Source organism: Furipterus horrens, unplaced genomic scaffold, assembly GCF_987537825.1.
Source record: "Furipterus horrens unplaced genomic scaffold, mFurHor1.1.pri manual_scaffold_3, whole genome shotgun sequence".
In the NCBI taxonomy this organism is placed as follows: Eukaryota; Metazoa; Chordata; class Mammalia; order Chiroptera; family Furipteridae; genus Furipterus; species Furipterus horrens.
Window position 1 is genome coordinate 83,418,574 of NW_028327173.1, and position 23,650 is coordinate 83,442,223.

Genomic DNA, 23,650 nt, shown 5'->3' on the forward strand with positions numbered 1-23,650 from the left:
CATAGACAGGGCCGGATGAGTAAATGATAAATGTTTCTAATTAACTTGGACGTATGACTGTTGACATTCTACAGGATGTTTTATGACCAGAGGTCCTTGAGAGGAAGTAGGTTTGTGGGCAGATTGCTGCTTTGTTCATTGAAGCCGTTTCCCTTCTTTCGTTGCGTGGACCCAGGGTTGCTGGGATGCAGGTCAGGGTGTGGGACAAAGAGGCACCCAGGAGGTAGAGGCTGCAAAATCTTCTGTGCTCCCACTCCCAGAACAGCCACAGTGGCTCAGCGCCATTGTGCGCAGGCCTTTGACAGCTGTGGACACACAGAGAAGCCATGTGGCAGGCCCTGCAGAGAGGAAGGTGCTGTGGACTGAAATTCTTATGTTGAATCCCCCCCCCCCCTCCTCTGCCTTGTGATGGTGTTTGGAGGCAGGAACTGTGAGAGGGGATTAGGTTTAAGTGAGGTGAGGAGAGGGAGACTCCGAGATGGGATTAGTGCGCCTCTAAGAAGAGGCGCCAGGGAGATGCTTTCTCCCCCATGAGAAGGGTAGAAAGAAGGTGGCCGTCTGCAAACCAGAAAGTGGGCCCTCACCAAGAGCACGACCACACTGATCTCAGACTTCAGCCTCCAGAACTATAAGGAGTGTTTGTAGTTTAAGCCTCTCTGTCTGGTGTCTGTCTATAAGGTCAAAGGACTGGATGGGGAAACTTCAGCTTTTCACCTTGCCTTTCCTAAAGTTTCCTTCCTGTGTGGGGAAAAAGCCAGTCCTTCCCTCCTGTGTGTTTCTTCACTTGCACGTGTCCTTTAGTGCTTATACAAAAACAAAACAAAACACCACTTTACTTTTGACACTTCTAGTCACCAAATGTGTGGAAGTTTTTGCCCCTCACAACAAGCAATTCTGTGTGATACCATCTGGGTGTCCTATAGTTAAACCCAGTTCTGACACAATCTTCCCGGAGATAACAGATCCCACAGACTAAGGGCTTAGCCCCACCAGACTCTTCTCCGCCCCCCCCGCCCCCCAAGTCCTCCCACACATTTCAGGTGCCAGTCAGCAGGCAGTCACCTGTGCTTCTGACCAATGAGTTACAGATCAGAGGTTCCAAAGACCTCCTCTTTGGGCTGTTAATTTGCTGAAGAGGCTCACAGAACTCAGGGAAAGGCTTCCTTAGGTTTACAGTTTATTAAAGGGTATGCTAAAGGATACAGGTGAATAGCCAGAGTGCTCTTGGAGTTGGGGTGTGTCATGCTCTGGGTATGGATGTGTTTGCCTACCTGGAAGCTCTCTGAAACCATGCTTTTGGGATTTTTGTGGAGACTTTATTAGGTAGGCATGATTGATAATAAACTTCATTTTCAGCCCTTCCCCCTTCTCATGAAAATGTTGGGCAAGGCTGGAAATTCCAAGCTTGTAACCATGGCTTGGTCTTTCCTGTGACCAGCCCTTATCCAGGAGCCCACCCAGTCACCTCATTAGAAAAAGAGACACTCCTATCACCCAGGAGATGACAAAGGTTTTAGACTCTCTGTGCCATGAATCATGAAGGGGAAAGATATATATATATCGTCTGAACAAATAACGTGGAAGTGTGGCTAGTGAGGTGGGTGGGCCATTTGGACCGTGCTGACTTCAGACGATGATAGGATATGAGAGGCAAAGTGCAAAGAACAGGAGGTCTGGCTAAGTGACCTTGGAACCATTGCTTAGTGTTTCTGAGCCTCAGTTTCCTCGTCTAAAAAATGGGCAACAATAATAATCCCTGCTTGGCTAGACTGGTGAAGTTTAGAAACCAGGGCCAGACAGTACCCAGCACACACTGTGGCAGAGCAGGTCCTACCACCATCGTCACCACCGTCACCACCCTCGGGCACTGCAGATTTCAGCTTCCCTCTCCAGCTCACCTTCCTTCGTGGAATACAGCACGGCAATCCAAAAGGAGCAGTACAAAACAGTGAAGCTGATGCAGCCCCAGTCCCAGCACTTGCTCGCTGAGGTGAATGCCATAACCTTTTGCTCTCTGCTTCAGCTTCCTTAAGTATAGATGGGTTATGAATATTAAACAAGGTAAAGCACATACAGGGCTTTAGTACAGTGAATGGGTAATAGAAAGGGCCAAGTAAGGGTTACTTGAAATATTTGCAGTTGAGAATCCTCAGGGTGAGCCTCCTGATGAGAGGGTGGGGCCCAGCTTAGAGGATCAGGAGAAGGTGGGGGTGGTGGAGTTTGGTAGCCACCCTGGAAGGAGGAGGTGGAGGTGGGGCCAGCACACCCTATACACACAAGTGCTCCTGGTTTCTATTGTCTGGAATTCTCCCTGGGGGCTGCAAAGCTGGTGGGCACAAGAATTCTCCCTCCACTAGTCCTGCAGTAGGTGGGCCCCAAGAGCTTCTTTCATTTCCCTTTATGGTGTCTTCTGCGTTGCATGCAAGTTGCAGGTCTCTATGGGGACCCTGTAATAGGATCATTGGGAATATGGATAACAAGATGGCAAGTCCCCTACCTCTGCTTATTCTTGACGGTCACCATTCCATACTGTGCTTGCCGTTTTTTAGCAAAAAAAGATTATTTTGGTCTAAAGGGTATGATAAAGGATACATGTGAATAGCCAGAGTGCTCTTGGAGTTGGGGTGTGTCATGCTCCGAGTACGGATGTGTTTGCATACCTAGAAGACAGTACTGGAGAAGTGTGGTGTGGTAGAAAGAACCAGACTGAACCGGGGTATTGGGATTTGGGTCCTTACTCTGCTGTGTATTATTAGCTCTGTAAACATGGGCAGGCAAGTCGCTTTTGTTCTCTGGTGTCTGATTTCTCATCTGCAGAAGGAGGCTTTGGGTTAGATGGTTTTCAAGGCCCACCCTAAACCTGAAGTTATATCCATCCTTGAAAGTTTGCCTTTCTGGAGAAGCTGCTGCAGGAAGCAGCCCTGCTCCATCGCGGCTCCCCATGTGAAGGCCGGCTCTTCCTCCCCGCACCCTTTGCTGCGCTGTTGCCCTGAGCAGCCTGAAAGTTTATTATTCAGGGATTCACTTGTTCCCTCTTCCATAAAGTAGGAATGAGAATGAAGTAGTAGGCTCCTTCAGGGGTGCTGGGGAGACTGAATATTCAAACAGTATATAATATGCCCAGCATAGTACCAGGCTCAGCATATATTTGAGGAGTAAATAAGTGAATGAATGGGTAGAAAATCATTGAATATACTTAAATCTTGCTCATACAGATGGCATAGTTCAAGTGTTTCCCAAACTTTTTCTTTTCAATCCTCACCTGAGGATATGTTTATTGATTTTAGAGAGAGAGGATGGGGGGTGAGGGTGGGGGAAGAGAGAGAGAGAGATTGATGTGAGAGAGAAACATATGTGCCCCAACCCAGGATAGAACCCACAGCCTAGGTATGTGCCCCATCTGGGAATCGAACCCTCAACCTTTCTGGTGTATGGGCTGATGTTCCAACCAACTGAGCCATTCAACCAGGTCCCCACACTTTTTTTTGACATGACTCACGGTAAGAAATAATTTTTTATGGATTATGCTGCTCTGTTGCTATGTAATGACTCACCATAAAGTTTAGGGGCTTGAAATAATCCCAATGATATATTTAGCTCTTGAATTCGGAATTTGGGCAAGGCTGGTGGGGACAGCTCATTTCTGTTCCATGCTGTATCAGTTAGGTGGCTATAAAGATGGTCACTCACACATTGGTCTGGTGGTTGACACTGACTCTTCACTGAGAGCTCAGCTGGAGCTGTCAGCATATGGTCTGGGCTTCCTCACAGCATGGCGGTTGGATTCCAAAAGCAAGAGGAGAGAGGGGGTGAGAGAAAGAGAGAGAAGGAGGTGGAAGGAGAAAGAGAGAGAGAGAGAGAGAGAGGAGAAGCACGGGCCATTTAAAAGCTGGATTGCCTTTTATAACTGACGCATGGAAGTCACAGAGCACAATTTCCACTGCATTTATTTTTTTCATTGCACCAGTTACAAAGGGAGGGCCATAGATTCCACTTCTTCATCAGGAGTGGCAAGGCTCTGGAAGAATACGTAAGACTAGAAATACTGTGATCACGTTTGAAAAACAGAATTTGCAACACTGATATATATATATATATATTTATATATATATATATATGCATATGTATGTACAATATATGTATAATAGTGTATATGTATAATGTGTATATAACATATGTTTATAATATAAATATATAAACATATAAAATAGATAAATGTTTTACAAGATTATGCCTCCCTTATTACACCTGACATATTCTATTTTCTGCTCTATTCTTTTAAGAAAGTTGTTCTTCACCAGTCCACTGTTTGAGTCTTCCAGGAAGTCCTGGGCCAAGAGCTCTTTGTAAGCACTACAGTGTCTGAGCCATGCCCAGAGGCCAGGGCACCACCTGGCTAAGTACCTGGCCAAGGTGTTTATATCGGCAGTACCTGAGTTCCGAGTTCCTGGCCAGGGGGAAACTCAAACCTTTCTGCCTGAGCACACCCCACTCAGTCTCAGACATCCTCTTCCTTTGCATCAAAGGGGCAGTTGGCAGTTCTTGAACCAGCAACAAGTTGGCAGAATGTCCTGGTTAATTGTGCGCAAAGGAGCCAGCTCCTAAGCGCAGCCACCCTTTCATGCTGGGGCCACACAGCCCTTTGACAGTGCCAGCGCCTGCCACCCAGGGAGCCAGCCCCTCCCTGTGACCCGTTGTGTTGCTTCCCGGCAAGAACCCGAGGCCCGTGATTGGAAGGTGTGCTGTAGCCAGCCAGGGCCTCTGGTCCAGCAGGTAAACACCCCTAATTTTCTCTCTTCTGTGGAATTGATGGATCCCCGCACACCTTGATTTCTCTAGGGAGCGCATCTTTGTGCACACAGCCTGGGCTCACATTCTAAGGGGCTTGGCTAGGTTTCTAGCAGGCGCCTTCATGTGGTCAGGGACTTTGGTACTAATTAAGATTTTTATTCCCACTTTTTGGGTGGTCAGGAATCTTCTTGTCCAACGTGGTGCTTTTTAACCAGACCAGAGAAAAGCAGGCAGGAAGCTGTACATTGTGTGATGCTGTAGGAGACCTTGTTATTAGAATAACTGAATAATCAGAGAGTGCTCTGGTCTTGAGGGAGGACCAACGGGAACACTAGGCCGAGGTGCTGAGAGAGGAAAATGCCCTGCAGAGGTGCAGACAGTACTCCCTGTCCCCTGCCCTGGGAGGGGTCTGGGGGTCCCTCGGAGCTTTAGTGGGAAGATCTACAGAAACTCTCCATTGCACGTCCTCAGGATTCATGATATAAATCATGAGCCTCTTTTTTCTTTTTTTCTTTTGAGGCAGTCTTGAATGCGCTGAGTATAAAAGGTAATAGAAAAGAAGTGCTGGCAGAGTCACCCTGGGTGCCTGAGATCAGAGGTGACAGGAAAATGAAAACATCAAGTTTGTGGTTTCCACTGCTGGCCACAGGGCTTTGGAGGCGCCTCCTCCCCTCTCAGCTCACAGGCCCTCCCCACTTCCTCCCCAGTCCCAGTTTTCACACCACTCAGTGACTAGTGTCACCCTGGGTTGAGTAAGGCTCAAATTTTGTCAAAAGAGGTGCTAGGACCAGAGCAAGGGTAGCTTCACACGGGCTGGAGAGGCATGGGAAGGACCCAGCCTTCTACAGACTCCAGAAGCCAGATGGTTTTCCTTTCCTTTTTAATGCTCAGAAGAAAAGGGCATTGAGCATCCAAACATGGTTGATGGGACAGGCAACCTATTTCCACATGCCCTTTTCTATCTACGTGGTATCCAGCACTCCCGGGCCTGTGTGCCTTTGAATGGTGATTTGGGGGATGGAGTTTAGCACCCTGTCTGGGCTCTGTGTGCTGCCTGGCTAGGAGTCATTTGAAAGGGAGCTGTCAGCAGCTTTCCATCAGGGACTGGTCATTTTTCTCTTTGGCTTAGTTGACCTATAAGTCTCTTCCCGTGCTGGGGGGCCACAACGTCACGAGGCTCAGTGTGGTGTCCGGAGCCTGCTAACGATGCAGAGGTGCCCATCAGGGGCCCTGCACCTCCTAGCTGTGCACAGTCCAAGGGAGCTCCAGGCATAGCAGGTGGTGGCGTAGACCTTCCTTTATCATCTAATATATGATGGTGACATTTGTGAAATGTGAGTATCTCAGACTTAGGGAAATTCAGTGTCCCAAAGACATCAGAGAAGTTTGCTGTAAACAGTACTTTTAAAAATGGAGTTCCTTTTTCTTTTTATTGAATTTATTGTGACAGCATTGGTTAACATAAAATCAAGTTTTTAACCCTTCACAGTTCACTCATGTCTATTATCTCCCCTGAGCCTTCCATTTGTCATTTTGGATTTTTTGTAGTTACTGGCTTTTCTGAAAGCCAAGCCCTCCTATAAGCACATTCTCTCTTCAAAGGTTTGAGGTGTACAGAAGACATGTGGCCCGGGTTCTGGGCAGATTACATGGCCTTGAAAATGTAATTTCAAGGTGATTCACTCAAACTGGAAAAACTCTGTGTGTTGTGAGCCCCGATGACCTCAAGTTTGTTCCGTGGCCTCCCACAACACACACCATCGGGGCTGTTTACAACCTCCTCGTGGTTTTCAAAAATGCTTTCCCATAGTTTTTCTCGTCACAACCACGTAAGATAAATGTTGTTATGTTCCTATTTGGCAGAGGAAAAAACTGAAGCCTGCAGATGTTAAATAACCTATCCCAGGACACAGGTAGTAAGAGAAGAAGCCGAGGCTCGAATGCCAGCTTTCTGGCACTAGGGTCATTCCCAGCCAGAGCAGGAGAAAGCCGTGAACTCCAGCTTTTGGCAGCAGGCTCTCTGTCCTCTGTTCTCGCTTAGTTCTCAGCCCTCATCCTGCCTGTTGGGTCCTGAGTTGTCCCTTGCTCAGGATCTGTCTCATCAGTCCCCCCAGATCTATGCTTCTGGCCCCCAGGGGAGCTGTTCCTTCTGCTTACCCTGGGCTCTTGTAAGTTGCCTTGCTTGAGTGCTGCACAACTCCAGTGGGGTCTTCATTCAGCATCCCGGGGCCTAAGGCAACTTCCCAGGCTTCAGAGGGGCAGGCAGAGTACCTTGGCCGGCTTCCGGAGGTCAGAGGAGAGGTTGTAGTCATTTTCTGAAAGACGGGCTGGTCTGTGTCTCACCTCGGTAAGAGCTTCTACGTTACCTTGTGACCCAGGTGACACAGTAAGGGCTGCAGTGGGATAAACTTGGGATTGGGTGTAGGATATCAAGCCCCATTGATGGCTGTTTCTGTGACTTCCTGGCACTCATATCTTCTGTTCTGTAGGACCGAGCAGGCTGGGCCTGTGGCCTGCCTTGTATGTGGCCTTCTTGGCTCAGATCTCTCTTGTAGGAGGCACAGCAGAGCCAGGGGGAAGGGGACAGAACTGGAGACCCAGCCTCAGTCTCACTCACCAGCTTCCCACATTGGGTAGCTCTCGTCAGACTTGGTGACTGGTACCTGTGCCTCAGCTCTCTGAGCAGAACGGCTCAGACCCTTTCCTCTTTCTGGAAAAGACCTGTGAATGTGTCTGTTATTTTAATTTTAATTTCTAGCACAGCCACATATAGGCGACTTCCAGTTGGCTTTCTGGTGGGATCTGAAGAAGATGAGATTTTATCAGTTAGGTACCAGTTTCAGCATTTTTAGGTAGTATTAATCCTTTAAATACAAACCATTTTGCTATTCCGATGCATATTTCAAAGTTTATTTGATCTAATATTTTTAGTTATTCATGCCTCAAGAATGTTTCACTCAGCTCTTTTATTTTTTTTCCTGAATATAAGTGCTTCTCACTGTGCTGTGCACATTTCTGTAAAAGTCAGTAAGCTGACTGGTGGCTTAAGTAAGAAAATAAATGTCTATATTTAGTATATGGGGGAAAAATGCACAGAGGGAAGACCTTGAAGCTTTTAGACCTGAAGGAGGACTGCGACTTTATCGCTCTGAGTGACCCCACCAAGAACTTAAACAGCTCACAGTCTTCTTTTTCTTTTTCATTAAAAAAAGGGGGTCTTCTGGTGAGAACTGGAAGACCCTACTAGATGAATTCAAAAAGAGCTGTAAGCACTTTTTCTCCCCCAAATATTATTGCGGTAAAATACAAATAATATAGAAGTTATCTCAACTTTTTAAAGTGTACAGTTCAGTGGCAGTAAATACCTTCTTAATGTTGTGCAACCATCACCTCTGTCCATCCCCAGAACTTTTTCATCTTCTCACACTGAAACTCACTAGCCACAAACGATAGCTCCCCACTTCCCTCTCCCCCCAGCACCTCTTAGCCACCGTTCTACTTTCTCTATGAATCTGACTCCTCTCAGCACCTCCTGTAAGTGGAGTAGCAGTAAGTGTCCTTTTGTGACTGGGTTATTCACCCAGCATAAAGTCCTGAAGATCCACCCACAAGGACGTTTCTTTTTAAGGCGGAATAATACTTTTTCTATCTATCTATTTATGTATCTATCACATTTTTTAATCCACTTATCTGTTGATGGGTATTTAGGTTGTTTTCATATCTTGACTCTTGTGAATAATGCTGCAATGAACATGGGGGTGTAAATATCTCTTCCAGATCCTGCCTTCAGTTCCTTTGCATAGATACTCAGAAGTTTTCTGCTCTTTCAAATCCTGTGTGTCTTAGTTCAGGTCTGAACTAGTGGCCAGGAGCATGGCCGCTGGAGTGACCACCTGGATTTAAGTACTGGCTATACCTCTTACTAGTTCTGGGACTTTAGACTAGTGACTTAATTTTTCTGACCTCCATTTTCTCTTCTGTAAAATGGTGACAGCGATAGTCCCTGACTCAAAGGGTTGTGGTGAGGATTAAATGTGTTCTGTATAAAACTCTGAGAACACTGCTTGGCGTCAGGTAAGTGCAATGTGAGGTGTAGAGCTGCTACAGTTATTATTATTCTTATTGCTGTAATAATTTTTAGGGGAGATGTTCTCATAGGTAGTTCTCTAGATTAAATAGATAAGTCAAAAAATTTTTAAAAGAACCTTTGTAAAATGTTAAAATGATGCAGAAATGTAAAAGGAGGACATTTTAAGAAACCCTCTGTATCAATCACAGGTAAGTAGTATTATTGTTATTATTTTATTTCCTTCTATACATTTTTATATGTACACAGATTTTTAAAAAATTGTACTGTTTTTACAATGTTCTCATTAAGAGCATGTGGTGGACATTTGCTTATGGTATGAAGTATCCTTTGAAACCCAATTTTAATAGCTTCATGATATTCCATCATTTGGATGACATAATATTTTAAATATTCTCTTTTGTTCACATCCACATATATTCGATCTATATTTGATGGGGTGTCGTGTTTTAAAGGAAATCCCTTCACACCTGGCCTCTCCATGTAAAGAGGACTTGAGATGAGCATTGATGTTACCACTGTCGTCATTATTGTCAACATCACCTTCTTTATGTTGCAAAACCTGTTATGGAATTGAACATACCAAGGGCCAGTGGGTCAAAATTATTCGAGGGCAGCTTTCAGCCCAGTGAGGAGATCGAACTTTTGACCACTGATCACAGCTCAAGCATGGAGTGGCAGCTCTCGGAGCCCATCGTCACTATACGTATTTCAACAACGGGTGAATGACTATCTGCTGGGGACAGGCCTGCTTTGGGTGGGAGGCAGGTAAAAAAGCATCTCTGAGATACTTTGGGAAGTTCCTTCGTGTGAGACAGTGTAATGTAGTGGGAAGAGCTCACATTCTTGATCAAAATGAGTTCAGAGCCAACTCTGCTTATTGCTTGCTGTATGACCTTGGCTCATTAACCTGGACGTCCTCAGCATCCTCCTCTGAGCGGTAAAGTGGGTCTGATGCTTAACGGCGAGTGGCTAGCCTGGTGCTCTGCACATAGCAGGTGCTCAGTAACAGGCCTGTCCTGTCTCAGGAGTGTCCATGTTATTGGGGTCTGGTCTTAACTGAATGCTCGGATGAGGGTTCCGGTATTTATGTTGTTTTCTGTCTACAAGGTACTGTGCTGGGCACCTCGAATTTATTCTCAAGGGTAATGCTGTCTAAGGTTTCATTCCATTATTTTCGTTTGGAAGTGAAACAAACTTTTAAAGGCATTTGCTTGGTTGGTTTTCAGGATAGTTATTTGTAAACCAGCTGTAGAGGGGTGTCCTGGCACCCTGGACACACAGTGCTTTGTGAGTGCCAAGTTCATTCCCCTGCACACTATTCCTCCTGGAGGATATGTGTTTAAAATGGCATTAGGTGCAGAAGAAATAGCCAATTAAAGCAAGCTGGATTTAAAACAGTTCCTGAGCTGAAATCCCTAGTCACACACACTCACACAAGTCTGCCCCGCTAGCAGAGTTTGCAGAAATTGTCAAACCATGGTGAGTCATTCCCACCAGAGCACCTCCCACTTTTACTAAGAGAAAGTTCTTGCTGAGAACCCTTACCCTCCAGTTCCCTGTGGCTTTCAGGAATGCCTTTTCGTTTAAACAAAGGAACCAGCCCACTGGTATCTGGGTGAACACATGTTTCCTTCTGAGATGGAAATGATCTAAATTACAAGGAATACTAGGTTGCTTCTTTCTTATTTCCTTCTTATATACCTGAAGCAGCTAGTGACTTACTTGTGAAGGGTCATAGCGTAGACATGTAAGCATCTCTGCTTTTTGGGAAGTGTCTGCTTCTGTCTTGGGGAGGCAGTTTTTAAAATAAATGCTGAATAAGTGGGGAAGTGGGAGGATGAAGGGGGCAATGTACTGGGTAGCGAGTGGAATTGGAGCTGTGGCAGGAACGGAGACTTACTGTTAGCATCTTGGGGACACTGAGCATCACTTGGTAAACCTCAGCATCTTCCTCTGCGGGGTTGGTGCTCCCCCACGTCCCTTACAGTTGTACAGTTCCTGCAAAGTCCTTTTCTGACAGTCTAGCTGGGCAGCATGTGCTCCATGGGCCTCTGCTTCCATGTGGGGCTTTTACAGCATCAAACCGTGAAAGTGAACTTGTTCTTTTTGTTGTTGCCAGAATTGATTATTGGATTGCAGCCCCCCATTGGAGAAGGGGATGAGTAGAGAAAATAGATCATATGTGTTTGTGTTTGTGCTTGTGTGTTTGTACCTCTCTGTACATTGTGTTTGTGTGTGCATGTATATTTGTGCATGGCGTGTTTACATGTGTGTTTATACATCTGTGTGTTTGGCATGTATATGAGTATGTAAGCAGGTCTGTGTGTGTGAGTGTATCTGTCTGAACATGTGTGTATAGAGGCAAAAACAGGGAGGGGTCTCAACCAATTCCTAGTCTTCTGAAAGCCTGTTGATTTATTTTGCGCCTTCCTTGGATATATTTCTCCTCAAAGGAATTATTGGTCATAATTTCAGATTTTTGCCCCTTGGTAATTCCCAGGGGAAGAAGCCAGTTATTGACCTGTCCGACACAGGTTGCTGTGCCTGTTTGGGTGACAACCCTGGAGACAGGCTGCACTTGCCCAGCAAACACTTTTGGACTCTCAGTAGAGACCCTTCTTAAAAGTCAGAGGCTTCCAGCCTAGTGGTCTGAGCAGTCCCTCCTGTGACGTTCATCCCAGCCAGGGCTCAGATCATGATCTTAGATACTAAAAATGCTGATTGAATTACAGAATTATTTTTTTCACATGCCTCTCAGAGACAAGACTAATAAAACAGTAGTTCAGGTGGAGTGAACACATCTTGTGGGTGACATGTGCCTTTTGTGCAGTTGGCAAATGCTGGGGTTGGGTGGTACAAAAAGACTGATGGGGCTTTTCTGATAGTGCGGGTGGATATGCAGTCTCCTGCTGAAAGGTATTTGTTTAAATATTTCTTTTACTCAGATTTTTATATGCATGTGACAATACCAATAGGGGGGGAAAGCTTCAAAAGCCATCCATTATACAGATGTACCACACTTTAATTATTTTTATCTACTGCTTATTGAACATTTACTGTATGCCAGGCAGTGGGCTGAGAGTTTTACATGCATTTATTCTTATTTTTATATATTTAGGATGCTTCCAGCTTTTTCTTCATTATAAGTAGTGCTTAGATGAATGTCTTTGCACATAACTTTTTGCCTGATTTGTGACATCCTGTTCAGAGTGGATTCCTCTAAGCACAATTACCAGGCATGGGATTAAAACAAACACTCTTGAAATGCATCACAGAATTGCTTTCGTGCCATATTAGACTCCCACATGAAGGAGGCACGTGCCTATGCCTACTTCTTCCTAGGGACTCCCAGAAAGCAGTCCTTTGTTGAAGTCAAGGCATCAGACTGCTGCACCAGCAGAAATCCCAAGAGTTATGATAAAAACTTGACAAAGTTAATTCTAAAGACTTAGGAAGAAAGACAGCAGCTCTTTTCCTTGGTTTCCATGTGTTGCCAATCAGAGGCCTTGTATTAGGGAGGGAAAACACATGCCTTTTCTATCTCATGGAGCTGGGATGTTTTCAGGAGGGCTCTGGGGTCTGTCTCAGTTCATGACCGCTCTTTGTTCCTCTGCTCTTCCTTCCACTCATCTTCCTTAGCAATCCATTCTTAAGCTGGTTGTATTTCAGAAGGAGGGGGACTGGGATCTTCCCCTGAGAGATGCCTGAGAGTCTGGGCCACACTTGGGACCTGATCGGTAGGACGCTCTCCCCCAGTCTCTCTGCCAGGTCTCCATGTGGCATGCCCTGAAGCTTCGTTGCCACCTTTTAGAAGGGCTCTGTGGACAGATGGGAGGATATATATTTGAAAACAAGTCTGTGTATACAAAGAAACCAGAGGCCCAACTGGCCTTTGGTTTTCTAGTGGAAACCGTGGTTTCTCCATCCAGACCTGGTTTAAATACATGGGTTCAGTTCCAGGCTAACCAACAGTCACACACTGAGTGCTTTCTCTGGACCAGCTGTTGCCCTGTGTAGTTCCCACAGCTTCCAGTGGGGGAGAGAAGTGCTGAAGGCGCAGCTGTGGCCCCTTAGCTGGCCATACGTGCTGTGTCCAGGAGCAGAGCAGGGCGGGGACGAGAGTGATGGGTGGTGGGCTGAGGGAGGTGCTGGCTTCCCTGGGCGGTCAGAGAAGGGCTCTCGACGTTTCAGTAGAGATTTGAAGGAAGTGAGGGAGTGAGCCATGAATGTTCGGGGGCATCCACAGATGAAAGTTCCAGGTGGAAGCAGCAGCAAGCCAGAAGGCGTGGGAGTGTGTTTGGCGCGTTCTGTGACAGCAGGGAGGCTGTGGGCAGGAAGGGGATGAGCAAGGGGCAGAAGTCAGAGAGGGTGACTTGGGGTTGAGGAGGAGGCCTCATGGATGGCCCCACGTGTCACAATAAGGACTCAGGTTTTATGTCAAAGGAACTGCAAAGCCCTTGGAGGGCTGATACCAGGGAAGTGGTATGATCCGATGCCTTGTTTTAAGAGGCTGGCTCTGGCTCTGGTTTGGCAGTCAGCAGGGGTGGAAGCAGGAAGACCAGCAGCTGCTGCCACTGTCCAGGTGGGAGAGGGTGGTGGTAGCTGTGGGGAGTGAGGGCTGACCCATTGGGAGCACACATTGTAGGGAGGTCAGACACCATTTGCCTTCACTCTGTCCCTTGGGGGTAGAGCTCCAGCCAGTAGAGGCCTGGACAGCTCTGGCATCTTTCCCTTCCCCAGGGAACAGTAGGAGCTCCTGTTCTTTTTCTGGAATCTTGACCTGCAGGTGTCAGTCAAAAGTTTTTTTAAATCCTCCCCTGAGGACATGCCTAATGATTTTAGAGAGAGGGAAAGGGAGGGAGATAAAGAGGGCGAGAAACATCGATGAGACAGAGACAAAAAGAGAGCGAGAAACGTCGATCGGTTGCCTCTTGTATTTGCCCAGGTACACGCCCTGACCCAGGAACAAGCCCACAACCTAGGTGTGTGCCCTGGTCAGGAATCGAACCCACAACCTTTGAGTTTACAGGACAATGCCCAAACAACTGAGCCACACTGGCCAGGGCTCAGTCACAGTTTTTAATAATCCCTGCATTCATTTCCTTTTGGAAAGATGCTCACCTCTCAAATTGGCACTGATCTTTCTTTCTGAGTTCTTTCTTCAGCAGGAAATGCAGTGGCAGTCCAACGTGACAACCATCTGTCTCTTTTCCTCCATGCCAAGCCTTCAAGAAGAAAAACACAAAACTAGGAACCACCTGCTGAAGTTCCCCAGCTACACCGTCTGACCAGGAAACACTGATCACATAATCGTCAGGATACGTTTCAATGCCCATCAGCCTCAGTACCTCTAGGGTTTTGTATTATTGATAATATTCATAAAAAGGGCTGATTAACATTTCCCAGTGTGAGAGGCAGGCCCTCGCTAGACCAGTGCTCAAGAGACCATGGTTTTTGTTCCAGCTGCCAGATGTTTGCCTGCAAGCATTCATCCTTGCTGGAACTGCTTCTTAATCTTTAACATGAGTCCTAGACAGCTGGATTCTAGGATGCCTCTCAGTTCTAACATTTTACAATTCTAAGTAAGAATATGAATGAGAAATAAGGAGCAGAGGTGACCGATGAAGCCAGTACTCTGGGCTTTATGAGGGAGATTCCTTTAAGTGGTGGCCCAGGTCTGAATTTAGGGCAAGCTCCTGGGTGCTACCCTTTAGGGCCTCTGCATTCATTATTTGCAAGATATCAGAAGCTGTACAACTTGACTCATTCTGTTAAGGAAAGGTGAGCAAACTGAAGGCAGGGAAAAGAACATAAATCTTCTTTCCTGGAGGGAGAATGATCTCTAATGGCTGCCTGTTCTGCACAAGGATTTAATTTGATCAGCCTTGTGTCAGCCAGACTGTGTGTCTGGCTTGGATTTTTACCTCTCAGAAGAGAAATTAATGAGAGGAGGATAATTGCCCACCCAAGAGATGGCTGTTCCCTCTGGTTCCAGTCTTCTTCCCGCCCCCCTCTATTCCTTGTGTTGTTGTGATTTATAGTCTTGCCTGTCTCCTGCAGTGACTCTGGTGTAAGGTTTTACTGAGTAAGCGAGTGGCTGGCTTCCAAAAATGACATGACATTCTCAGACCAGGCTGAAGCCAGGTCACGTAAGCCCAATACCCTTCTCTCTTCTTACCTACAAGTTAGCATGTTCTCCCAGGCATAGGAGGATGGGAGACTCAAGGATTCACCTTTAGAAAGTTTCTTTCTGCTTTTACTTTGTTTCCCGTTTCTAAGCACTTTTGCTGCATACTGTTGGGAAATTCTTTTGTATGTTGGTGAAAATGGTCTGTGTTTTCCAGAGTGCTTTCTTACTAGAACGAATGCATATGTTCTGCACTGAGGGGAGGGATTATGCTTTCAACTTAATCATTTCCCAGCAGATTTCCAATCCAGACCTGCATTATTGTTTTACTGATGATGTAGCAACTGATAGCATTATTCATGCTGTGGATGAAAGAACCCTTGTTCCGGCAATTCTTTTCCTGTTGCATTTATGAGAAGCCATCCCTGGGTTCTGGGCTTTGTTGCTGTTTTGAGCCTGCCATTGTTCTGGGTCTTTGTCTGACAGGCTGCGTGATGCAATGGGAATCCCTCCATGCTAGGTGGTGCGGTCTGCACTGCTGCATTGGTAAACAGAACTAGTAATTTTATCATACTTTGTGTTTTCAGGTTAGTTCTCTGGCTTTTTTGCTTAGAGTGGACTTAAATGGGTTGGATCAGTCAGCAATTGTCAGGTTCTTTTGGGAACTATTTCTAGACTGAGCTATTGGAAGTAGGTAAAGACAGAGGACAGTACCCAAGTTTGGAGTTCCAGAGTACTTGAGAGTATGGAGAGTACTGGAGCATGGAGTACTAGGGTACTCTGGAGTACAGAGTGGCCTACCATGTGCTTCTCATTGAGCACATTGTCTTTTGAAGTGCAGTGTGCATAGTAGGTGTCCTATAAAGAAGTTGACTACTTGATTTAATCTTGTCCTTTGGTTAAACGATCACTGTACCTTGGAAATGATGATGATGGTGATGATGATGAGAATGGAATAGTCTGAGCAGCCAGTGGCAGTGTCTGGGCTGGATTCTTGCTTGGGCCCCATTCATTTTATCAGCAAAGCCTGATCACCCTCTTATCTCACATACACTTCTCAAATCTGCCCACTTCTCTCTGACCCCCATCGCTGTCACCGTAGCCCGTCACTGCTGTGCCACACCTGGATATTGCATGTAAAATTCTTAGTGCAGAGCCTGGAGCATGGTGAGTACTCAAGGGTAGACAGCAGATGTTCATCGTGAATTGAAGGAAGTGTGATACAGCTACATGAGGTAACATTTCTTGATTTAAACATTTCAAAGACTCCCCATCACCCTTAGGATAAAAAGCAAACTTCCTTCCCAGGCCTGCAGCTCTAGCCTCTGCCCAACCCTCCCACCTCACCCAATGCCACTTGCCCTTTTGTGATGGCATCCCAGCCACCCTGACTTTCTTTCATTTCTTGGACCCATGAAGCTTCACCCCTGCTCCCCTAGGGCCTTCATGCATGCTGTTCTTTCTCCTCAGAGTGCCCTGCCCCTTGTCTCCACCTGGCTAGCTTTTTCTCATCCTTTAGGTTTTAGCTTAAATGTCACTTCAGTGAGGACTTCCCAAGCACTGTGTCTAAAGTAAGTTCCCACTTGTCATTCTCTGTCTTTAACTCCCTTTGATTCCTTCATAGCCTTCCCGACCTGAAACGATGTCTCTCTGCTTCCTTGTCTGTCGGCAGTCCTGCCACTGGACCCTACATTCCACAAGGCCTGGGACCATGGCCACCTCCTACCACTGTGTGCCTGGCCCACAGCTGATGCTGGAAAAACAGGGTCAGTGTTGGTTGAATGAATGAACAGAAAACTGGATGCTAATCAGAGTGGCCATGTGAATAAAAATGCTAATAATTGGTTAGGAGAATGGCCATCATGTATCAAAATCTACATTTGTGCTCTGTGTCCATTATCTCATTTAGCCTTCTCCACAGTCCAAACAGATATTCACCTGATGGGGAAATGAGCCATCAACTTGCCTTGCTATTGAATCCCAACCCACGGAGAGTTGGTCTGGTGCTTGATGGCCTGTGGAGGTTAAGACAAATCCCCCTCAGGTCAAGGACATGGACAGATGCCTCACCTTGAGGAAAGAGAAGGGGTTGAAGGCATCTGAGGTGTGCGGCTACCCTCAGGCCTGCGCCATGCCCAGTAGCATCCACTTTCTGAGAACTTTGTTTTATGCTCAGAGTTTCAGTGGCCAAGACAAGGTGGGTGGTTGTCCTCCCTCAGAAGTCATGTCCATGTTGAAGTGGCTCAGTGAGGGGAGGGCAGAACAAACTGCTGGCAGAGAAAGCTCATGTTTCTCATAGTCAAGCATGCTCTAGAAATGTCTCATGAGAAGACCTGTCTGTTCAAGTTCTAGAAAGGATGGAAGAGCGAAGGGGACCAACTTTAAGAGGACATGAGAGAAGTTGGGTGTTTGGGTTTAAGTGTTGTTGAGGCAGGAGAGTAAGACTCTAGGAGAACTCCTTGGCAAGTGGAATGAAGAAACTGAGACAGCTGAACAAACTGGCTGAGCAATTTGCAGCCAGTTACAGACAGTCACCAGAGCAGAAGGCCCCGAGTGCCTGGCAGGGGGGCAAAACTGGGAAAACAAGGACCTTGCCCCCAAGGTAACCCCTCCTCCCTAGAGATAACATCTAGGCCTCAGTTGTATTTCAGCTCCAGGCCCAGAAAAGCAGCAAGAACAGCTACAGTGACTGATGACCCCCTGCCCTGGTGGAGACCATGACCTCCAAAAGGGCACACCTCGAAAACTGATGACTATTCTGCTGAACCCCTCCCATGGACCTCCCCTAAGATTCCTGCCTGCAAGAGACAGATAAAACCCTTGAGTCAAGAGGCCCAACTGCAGCTCATCCCAGGCTAATCCTCTGAACCTGTCCCCAAGGTCCCTTTTCTCTGACTTCCCAGTGAGCTAAGGCAGCCCAACCTAGGCTCTCCTGTCGCTTCTTATATGCTAAGCCCTTCCTTGTTTCACTGTCCCCAGCTTTAATAAACGTCCCCTCCTGGTCACCTGGTTGTGAACTCTTTCCTGCATGAAGTCAAGAACCATGCACTACAGGCTGGCCCTAGGCACACCCACTCAGGGCCAGGTCCCCTGTCCGGTGACATTCTCACCTAAAAGGGCAACAGTGCTGGGGAGTGGTCTGAACTGAATCTAAGCAGTGAAGGGTGAAGAGTGATGCCCTGCAGCAGGTAGCTGGGCTTATTCCCCACCACCGGGTGTTCTGAGACAGCACTTACTGCCTGCTTCTGTTCCTGCTTGGATGCAGCAGCTGCTGATCACCAACAGGAACAGCTGGCCTCTTTCTGGTTCTGGCCACTGTAGTAGCCGAGGTTACAGTGGCCTTTACTCTGAGTTATAGCCTCTTCTGACTAACACCATATTCATGGAAATCTACGGCCTCTCCCTCCATCATCCAAGAAAATCTTGCTTAAAATTAAAATTAATTTCTGCTACCTAAACTATCTTTTGGCTTGGAGTAAATTTCCTGATTCCTGTTGTTCACCAAGGGGCCCTTTGGAAGTTCAGGCCCATGATAATGACAGCTAACATTCATCACTCACTCACTATGTGCCAGGCACCGTGCCGAAGCTCTTTCCACAACAAGCCAATGATGTCAGTACTATTTTTTGGTCTCTGTTTTACAGATGGGGCTGTGGGGGCACAGAGAGATCATGTGAGGGGCCAAGGTCCCACACCTAGCAAGTGATAGTGCCGGGAATTGAAGCCAAGAAGAGCGCCTCTTGGACTTGCTCTCTTCAGCTCTGTGCTAGGCAGCAGGTCATGCCAGAGGCAGCTGTGAGAACCCCGAGCTACCAAGTGCACCACCCTCCTTATTTAGGACAAGCAGCTCAGATCTTGGTCTCTTAAGTCTTTGCTGCTGGCTTTGTTCAGTGGGTTGGGTTCACAGTGAGGCTGGCAGACTCTGGCACGCTCCGAATTCTTATAGCAGATGCCTGTGTCACACGCTCTGGCGCTCCTTCCAGTGTGACCTGACTGCCATCTCGAGTCATTTCCAAATATGCACATCTTTCCTCTCCGTCTGGATTGCAAGATGTTTCTGAACAGGGCCCATGCCTTGTTTTTCTCCAGTTTCCCCCAGAGCACCTGATATGTTAATACATGCTTAGAAGTAAGTGGTTTAAAGCCACTTAGCATGACTAGGGGACAGTAGACTCCTCGTAAGGGCAGCCTTCTACAGGTAGATAAAACTTGCAGTAGTCCGGTATTAACAAGCTCCTATCTCTGTAGAGCAAGTGTGGTTTGCTTTGACAACTGTCAAGCAGAGGAAAACATCACCTATGGACCGTAGAACCTGATTTCTGGGGCTTGGCCACCTTGTGCATTTTACATTGGCCTCTTTCTGTTGGGCAACTTTGTGCCGTATAATTCCCAAGGTGACTGCTGTTCTCAGTAATCTGTTCAAATACAGAAGCAAACTGAGCCCTGAGGTTGAACCTGGTTTGCTCAGCAGTGCCTCAGGGTCTGATCAGCCAGGTTGTTTCCGTTCGGTTTTGCTGTAAGTTGGTTTGCACATATGCTTGTTTGAGAAGAAGCCCAGGCTGCTCGATGGGTCTGAGGTGGTTGCTGGCCTGGTGCAGCCCTGGAGGGAAGCAGGGCCATGCATGCTTCAGAGTGGTTTTTATTTTTTCCCATTTTGGGCAAAGAATGCTCAGACATTCTTTTCAGCTTGCCTTACCCTTGACTTACCTTGGATGAGGAGCTAAATTACAGGCACCTGAGAGCTCCCTGCCCTTCTGGAGCTGAATGACACTGTGGATGCCTTTCATTAGAAAGGATTTTATTGTTTTTTTCTTGGAGCAGACCTGTTTTTTTTATTATCCTTGGACGAGGCATGCATGTTTATTCCTAGCCATCATGCATGCTGACACTGGCTGTGCTAAGGTACCTCTGTGGCAAGAGAGAGAATGGAAAGCAGTGGCAGGCTAGACAGCCCCTAGCGAGTGATGACCTAATCCCCCTGGTGCCTGTCCCCAGGCAGATTTTTAAGACTGACAAGTCACCTCTGCTTCTGCCTCTTTCTACCCAAGACAGTATGAAATGGTCAGAGCACCATGGGCAAATTGTGTGGCTAGCAAATGCAACAGAGAGAGGACGTCAGGTAAAAGTGGCACATGCTTTCGGGGGCAGACATTCCAGGGAGACATGTTGGCAAAGGCTAACTCAATGGCAGGGCCAAGGGGCGGTCCCCTGGCCTGGGTCTCCTCAAGGTTTTGGTACAACTTCTGTCCCAGTTCACATTTCTCTGGGCTTCTTGTGTGCGTGGTGGATGCCGCTGACACCACTTGGAAGACTGACCGTGCACTTATGTCAGAGCAGCCTGTCGTGTTACTCAGACGCGTACACTCTCTGAAGCAGGCAGGATCCCAAAGGGCTTCTCAGATGAGGATCTGGTGATGGCTTTGCCCAGAGGAGCCCCAGTCACCCCTTCGCTGCATTTGGTCGCCGCCACTTTCATGTTTCAAAGGAAGCAGGGAGAAGTGCTCAGAGCACACTGAGTGCTGAACTGTGTGAGCCCAGGGGGGAGGCAAGATGAGAAGGGGCAGGAAGCAGACGCATTCTCACTGATTTCTCTCACCCAAGGGTGAAATAATGTATAACTGATATTACTAATCAGATGTGACGCTGGCTCTGTTTCCACCCGGGTTCACACTGTGAACATAAGCTCTGCTGAAGTAAGAGTCAACCTCTTTGTGTGGCAGTGTGCCAGGGCTGCCGTAACAAAGGGCCTCAGCCCCGGGGCTTAAACAACGGAGTTTATTTCATCACAGTTCTGGAGGCTGGCAGCCTGAGATCAAGGTGTTAGCAGGTTTGGTTTCTCCTGAGACCTCTCTCCTTGGCTTGTAAGTGGCTGCCTTCTCCCAGTGTCTCCACATTGTCTTCTCTCTGTGCATGTTTATGTTTTAATCTCTTCTTGTAAGGACACCAGTTAGAGTGGATGAGGGCCCACCCTCCTGACTTCTGATACCTCAAGTACCTCTTTAAAGACCCTGTCTCCAAATGAAGTCACACTCTGAGGTACTGGGGTTTAGGACTTGAACACATAAATTTTCAGGGACACTATTTAGCCCATAATACTTACAATGTGTTCAGTGGTAGTAATGGTCCTCATGGCCCTTACTACGTACTGGCACTGCTCTCAGCCCTCTGTGTGAACCGCCTCCTCTGATCCCTGCACCGGCCCCCGGCTAGCTACTAGTGTCTTCCCCATGATCCAGATGAGGACACAGAGGCACAGAGAACTTCGGTCTTTTGACTCCTACAGCTAGGAAGCAGTGGGGCTAGAACTTGCCTTGGGCATTCTGAGTCCATGTGTGGAGACTCCCTGTAGCCTCTGAGGCAAAGACTCTCCAAGTGGAAATTATGCCACTGAGCAGCTTAGGGAAGGGTCTCTGTGTGGGAGGTAGGTCCTCTGGGTGACACTCTTCACTGCATCGAGGAAAACACAAGCCACAAGGTAAAGCTGGATGACGATGGCCAGCTGATGTCCAACAGGCCCAAGAGCACTTGGAGTCACTGTTTTCACAACTGGCTTCCCTGATCCAAGGTGTCCCTTTGCCTGGAGCCTTCCTTCTGTTGCTCTTCCTTCCTTCTGACCCCACTGTGACCGCTGTGGCTATGACGCAATGACAGCCTGTTTATAGACCTGCTTGGCTGTTTGTGGGGCCCTGGGCTCATCCTTAATGAGAACTTAAGGCTTTTCCTACAATTATGTAGGAGGTTCTGGTTCCTTTGAAAGCATTTCCCACTGACTTCTTAAAGTTAAACTGCTTTATGGTGTGAATAATTATGTGGCCTTACGTGCCTGAGGCAAAGCGTGAAGGTAAAGGTTTTAATTCTCAGTGTTAAGACGTGTGAAGGGTGTATTTTTCTCCTACTTTTCTCCTTTCTCTTCTCTTTTTCTTCCTTGAGCCAAACTGGTCAGACCTCCATTGGTCCATCCGGCGAGTTCCCTGATACTAAATCTGAGCTTTCAAATTATCCCCCACTTTCCCACTGCCACCATGTTAGTCACCACATTAGGTGACTGATACCCTTCTTTCCACCTTCATCGTTGTCATTAGATTTACCATCCCTAGATGCTCCCTTTTTAAGAGGTTCAACAGTCTGTTCAAACACAGGGCCAGCCTGCTGCATTGTCAGAAGTAGGTCCCTGGGCTCCCAGAACACCAAGTCCGGAGTAGCTCGCTACCCTTATTGCCACTGAAGGCATCTCACCCAAGTGCCAAGGAAAACATTTTCACATCACTTAGGGCCTGGAGTTTTATTTCCCTGTGTTACCTGCTTTGTGGTGTTATTTACGTCCAGCCTGCCTTCAGAATCCTGCCAGACTACAAATCTGTGTCTTTTCAGAAATTCAGTAGATTCATTCCATTTCAGGTTCTTATCTGTTCAGTTCTAATAATGGACTCCTCTTTATTAAAAATAGTATGTGGTAAACTCCCTTTAAAATTATTTCTACTTATAAATCTACCCATCGTCCCAGTTGTGTATGTAACTAGATTACAGTCACCTAAGTTGATGGATGCTTGCTGGGCGGTGGCATTCAGAGTTTCAGTTTTCTCTTCAGATTTTTCTGAGTTGCTTAATTTAAGGAAAAAATGATGCACGTAATTTCTCCAAAAAGCTATAAAGTCATTCCAAAATAATGAATATACGTATAAGTAAACAATTATATCTGCCCACCTATTCCCTTAACACAGTTGTTAACCAGGTGAGCATTGAGCACATTGGCTGGGGAAGCACTAAGGGTAGAGGGCCTGAGGACTGTGCAGCATCAGATTATCTCCTGTTGATTAAACTCCTCTGTGCTTGTGGCTGGATTTTATTTCGACCCTTTGGCCTACTTTCCTTTGGGTGCTAAGTTGTTCACCTGAGCTCCTTTACCTGGCTGCTTTCTGTTTCTCCCTGCCAGGGCACATGAGGAGGTCCTCACAGGCAAATATAAATTTTTACTGGAATAGTAGCCACCGGTAGAAAAAGTACTTTCTGTTCTCAATTAATGCTGTTTCTTTCTTGTTTGTTTTCTGTTTTTTGTTTTTTTGAAGCAAAATGTGCCCCTTATCAATCTTCCACTTCAAACCACAGGGAGGAACAAGGGAAAACTCTTGCCTTGCTGCCCAAGATAAGGCACTTGCTATATTGTGCAGAAAATTTAATTAGGCAAAGTGAGACAATTGGAACTGGGTCCTGCCCTAAGGAGGAAAGGAAATTAACCTCTGCCTGCCACATCTGGGTCCCAAGGTCATGTTCAATTGTGCTCTGATCAGGCGGCTATTTCCTGAGCTGATGGAGCATGCGTCAGTTCATAAACACTTTCTACATGGAGGACATATGCTACTCCTATGGCCTCTTGGCCACTCTCTTCTGCAGTGTGTGGTAGGGAAGGGCACATTTCTCACATACTTTGCCAGATCACAGTTTTTCTGGGAGCAAAGCCAAATGCTCCCAACCATTGGGAGCTGGCCCAAGAAGAGAGATTCTGCGAATTTCTGCTCTTTGATTGGGTAATCTTGGAGAGTTGGTTGGGCAAGTATGAGGAGGGAGGTGGCTGAATTGGAGTCACTCTTATTTATTTCATCACCATCTACGTTAAACAAAGGGTTTGTGTTTGCAATTCTCTC

At 46.8% G+C, this 23,650-nt stretch overlaps 1 protein-coding gene and 1 non-coding gene across 2 annotated transcripts in view; one reads left to right on the top strand and one right to left on the bottom strand.

Moving 5' to 3' along the window:
- The window catches only part of GFOD1 (Gfo/Idh/MocA-like oxidoreductase domain containing 1), a 124,720-nt gene that overhangs the window by 54,726 nt on the left and 46,344 nt on the right, over positions 1 to 23,650 (top strand). The gene's annotated exons all lie outside the window — the stretch shown is intronic.
- On the bottom strand, positions 8,002 to 8,066 carry LOC150015415 (U7 small nuclear RNA). Its single transcript, XR_016510267.1, has one exon. It is a non-coding gene; the product is annotated as a U7 small nuclear RNA (small nuclear RNA).